Genomic DNA, 4,967 nt, shown 5'->3' with positions numbered 1-4,967 from the left:
TCTATAACATTTTTATATAAATATTATTTTATTTTCATTCTCATAAAAAATTTAATTGGTTGAAAATTAAATAAGAAATAAGTACCACTTTATATATACTTGACTATATTCCCATAGTGATTTATAAGATTTTCGATTTTTTACCATGAAAAATCTAATGTTAGTTGAGAGAAGAAACTCATTATCTTCTCATCAAGTGTTATGGATTTAAATTTTTATCTTTACCAAAAAAAAAAAAATTATATTTTGAATCAATTATCTCATTCATCAAAATATTTACAAATTAACAAAATAATTTATACCAAGGAATATTGTATAGGTTAAATTACACAGTTAGTCCTTACATTTTTAGTGAAATTGTAAATTAGTCCCTACTTTAAAAGTTTGTAATTGGGTCTTTAAAGATAATTAAAATTTACAATTTAGTCCATGTTGTTCAAAAAGTGTTTGATTTAACAGAATATTCTCAGCATATTCTCGATTTTAATAGAATATTTTTAGCATATCCTGATAATATTCTATTAAATCAACACTTTTTGACTGACGGGAGTAAATTACAAATTTTAATTCTCTTTAGGAGCTCAATTACAAACTTTTAAAGTGTAAGGACCAATTTGTAATTTAATTGAAAGTGTACGTACCAACTGTGTAATTTAACCTATTGTATAATAATAATAGGTTTAATTACTCTGTTGGTCCCTATGGTTTTGTAAAATTTTCAATTAGGTCTCTATACCTTTTTTTTAATTGAGTTATTGCACCAAATTTTTTTTAATTGGATCCTTACATTTTTTTCTTTTTATTTTGGTCCATGTACTAATTTTTTTTTAGTTGAGTCCCTATAAAATTAAGTCAATTACTACTAAGAGAGATTTAATTGAAAAAAAAAATTGATACAGAAATCCAATTAAAAAATATATAAAAACTTAATTAAAAATTTTACAAAACTATAGAAACCAACAGAATAATTAAACGATAATAATATGAGTTAGGTAAGGCAACCTGACGGAACATTAGTGGAAGGACCGTACCAATAATGAATGAATTAGGCACGTAGTATGGTTGTAATCTTATTAGTGATTATCCTATAAATAAAAGCTAATAAGTGAACCATGCAGAAATAATTTTCTATAAAGCAGGCTCAAACGAATGTGATGAAGTTACAGAACACATGGAATAGAATAGAGACATTATTGCTAGGCAAATAGAACCGTCTCCAGTTGGTAACTATAGTCATATAGGTGAAACTCGAAAGTACGTAACCAACTCCATAACTTTATTATAACTAACCGTCCCCAGTTGATAACTACTTAACCACATGTTTCCATTTTCTTCATAATTTCTAGCATAATCAATTAATCATCATTATTTTGTCTGCAAAGTGGAGTAAAAAGCTGTCTATAAGGCTAAGCTAACATTTAAATGGCTACTAAAATTTGGATCCATTGTGCAATAATAATAATAACAATGCAAGCATACGTGTGCCTATTTCATTCATAAAAAAATTATGTCATGCTTTTCTATATTAATTCCGATAGAGAGACAATAAAAAATTTAAATAATTTGAACAATAGATTGTAAATTTAACTCAATACATATAAAAAATAAAAAATATTTTATAAATTATCTAAATAAAAAAATTTACTTAGTTATTTTAAAAAAACAACTATTTCAAACTCTAATTTATCAAAGCATTTCATTTCAATATCCTCTTCTTTTTCAACTGGCTGTCACTCCCACCTTAATCAATAATCATCTCATTTTACTGTCGTTCCTTAGCTTGCAACACGTCGCCACCGGCATCACTCACTCCTAGTAAAAATAACCATCTATTTAAGGATAAAAATAATAATCTGCATACCAAATGAATTGAATATCTAACATATTTGAATTATATATAACCAAACTCAATCCAATAAAAATAATCATTTACATAAGAATTAAAATAATAATCCGCATACATACTAAAATGATCATCCTAAATTGGCCATTGAAGTAGAATAAGAAGGAGATGAATGAACAGAAGAAGCAACCATGATCAAGCTCACTTAGCCGCGTACGTCCCTCTATGTTGGTCGGATCTGTCGCGGATGGCGACGCTGGGACGGTGAACGCTGTGGGCTGCACGAGAGTCTGCATGGTCGGCGGTAGGTGGGTAGCGAGAAGGAGGCTGTTTGAGGCTAGTGCAGTGCGATCGGACGTTCGCAGAGAGACTGGATGGCGTTGGCTGAAGGCTGGGCGACGGCGGGTGGGTAGCGTGAAGGAAGCTATCCGAGGCTGATGCGGCGCGATCGGACGTCCGCGAAAAGGCTGGGCACACTACAAAAAATTCTGGTAAAAACGGCGGTTTTTTTGGGTATTTACGGCGGTTTGAACCGCCATTATTACCAATAATGGCGGTTTCGTAAAGCGACGTAATTCTGGGCGCCATTCTGGTTATTACGGCGGTTTTTGAATAGGTTAAAACGGCGGTTTGAACCGCCATTATTACCCTGACAGAGTGGCATTTTGGTTGGTTAAAATGACAGTTCAAACCGCCGTTATTTCCAGGGTTAAATGGCGGTTTTTGGATAGGTTAAAACGGCGGTTTGAACCGTCATTATTACCTGACAGAATAGCATTTTGGTTGGTTAAAACGGCATTTTTGAACCGTCATTTTTACCCTGACAGTAGCGTTTTGGTTGGTTAAAATGGCATTTTTGAACCGCCGTTTTACCCTGACAGTGACATTTTTTATCGTTTAAAAAAAAAAATTTTACTGTTATTTTTATCGCGTTAAATAAATAATTTTGTGATTAAAATTTCACAATAGCAAATATATAACTCTTAAACAAAATATTAATACAATATATAATTTTTTATTATTGAAAATCAAAAGTAATAAGTCCTATACAAAACCTTGTCTTACTAAACTTACCAAAATACAAGCATTGCAAATTTGCAATAAACACTAATTAGTCAAATCTACCATCCAGTTCCCTAAACTATGTTAATATCTAATAATGTATTTAAATCATCTAATAAGTGCTGTTTTTACTACTTAGAATATGAATATACAAGACAAGTAGCTTAGCTTAGCTAAGTCATGATGAATAAATTTTGGAGGCCAAAAGTTTCCTTCTTTTGTAATTAACTTTAAAATAAGCCTGCCTTAGTTTCTTGGTCTCTTGTGTGAGTTTCATCCCAGGAACTTGTTCCAACATCTTTGTTTCTTGCTCCATCTTGTAAGGAGAATCTGAGATAGAAAATGACTCAAGTTCAGAAAACGATATATACTAAGTGTATACGTATACAAAAAAGATGAAATACGCTCTAATTATATATGGATATGAAGGACATGTGGAAAGCAGAAAAAAATAATTAAGATATATAGCTTATAAAAATTTTTCCTACTTATAGCGGTTCCTCATTTGTCCTTCATACAGGATTTTTCCTTATAAAAATTTTAATAGATTATAATATATAACTTATGCTATAGTAATAAGACTTATACTATCAAACTTTAGACCATAAACTATGAAGTCTTATGCTTTACAAAATACCAGGACCAGACAGTCTACTTGTGCTTCTGTGCTACGTTCCACACATGACAAATGACACAGTTTTGTCAGAATTTTTTCAAGAAAAAAACAAACTAATAGCTAATGAAATCATATACCTGTTTGAACTCTCCAAGATCAATATACATGTAGTAAGAGTCAGAGAACTCGTCAATTTCTTCTTGTAACTTCTTCCTTGTTACTTCAGATAGGAAGAGGAAGTACCTTTTATAGAAAATATTTAAGGCAACGTATCATCAGAAGAGTTTAACAGGATGTAAAGAAGTTCATATTCAGTCATGAAACTCACTTTGGCTGTAAGGGGACAAGCTTCTTTTGTGAGCAGCAATCTAATATCCAACTGTAGTGAATGATATCACCATGACGTTTTGTAGCTTCAAATTTTAGTAAAGTTTTTTAATTGCTTTCTTATCAAGTTTAGTGACTTTTTTTTGGGTTGAAAAAGTGTAGTGACTTCAAAACACTACTCGTTAAAATCCAACCATTATTAGTAAAGAATCATGGGAAGCTTGAACCGTGCTCCATGTAACCAGTAACTGGACTAGTGGACTAGTGGTAGGTGTAATGTATGATGATATAATTAATTAAACTACTTAACCAAGAGAATTATACTTAGAGAGCTATTGAGACGAAAGCTTTACAAAACTCAGATTCAACTAATCAGGACCACCATTGAAGGGGAAAAAGAAAATAAAGGCTCTGTAAAAGCTTATCCAAATTAGAATTAAGAAAATTTAAGATCAACTAAGATGCACAAAACCAGATAGCAGAAGCTCCACCGAGGACAACAACGATGGCGTTGCTTGTGGTGACGAGGAGATGAGCGGCGGCACAACGAACCCTCAAATCGAAGCCAGAAAACCTAATCAAAGAAGAGCGCTCCTTCGAAGGCAGCAACAACGGCATTGCCGCCAGAGGAGAGCATCGTGGATGAGATCGCAGATCTCATGTTGCGGTGGAGTTTCTTCTTGGTTCTCACATTGTGATGGAGGTTCCATTGAATAGCATAGCCTTTATTAGTGAAATAGAATAGTTTTTTTTTATCAGGGAAGGAGGAGCGAAGTAATGGCGTTTAAAACTGCCAAAATCACCAAAAAGCTACCACTTTCTACAAACGAATTATGGCAGCCGTATAAACCGCCTCACTTTAGGAAAATAACGGCAGTTTTATATAACCGCCATTCTATTAATGCCATTTTATATCTATTTTTTTGTAGTGGCAACGTCGGCTAAAGGTTGGCGGGCGACGGTTGAAGTCTGGGTTCGGACTAGAAAGCGGAAAAATGAAGCGACGGCTGGATTACTCTACAGACCGGAATTCGCGAATGGAAAAGATACCAGATGTAATTGTACCATTTGTGATTTGGTTTAATTTAAAATTTTTATTTTTTCTTTTTTATTCTATTA

At 32.7% G+C, this 4,967-nt stretch overlaps 1 protein-coding gene and 1 long non-coding RNA gene across 2 annotated transcripts in view; one reads left to right on the top strand and one right to left on the bottom strand.

Annotated features, from left to right (window-relative positions):
• LOC107635690 lies at positions 3,122-3,992 on the bottom strand. The gene is made up of 3 exons (XR_001619286.2): positions 3,850-3,992; positions 3,659-3,764; positions 3,122-3,235 (listed from the first exon to the last, which is right to left on the bottom strand). It is a non-coding gene; the product is annotated as an uncharacterized LOC107635690 (long non-coding RNA).
• LOC107635689 (DNA ligase 6) overlaps positions 4,409-4,967 on the top strand; it is a gene marked incomplete in the record, with an annotated part of 8,566 nt that continues 8,007 nt past the window's right edge. The window contains 2 exon segments of the mRNA XM_021122267.1: positions 4,409-4,551; positions 4,778-4,903.

Source organism: Arachis ipaensis, chromosome B04 (assembly GCF_000816755.2).
Source record: "Arachis ipaensis cultivar K30076 chromosome B04, Araip1.1, whole genome shotgun sequence".
Taxonomy (NCBI): Eukaryota; Viridiplantae; Streptophyta; class Magnoliopsida; order Fabales; family Fabaceae; genus Arachis; species Arachis ipaensis.
This window is presented reverse-complemented; position numbering and strand designations above follow the sequence as displayed.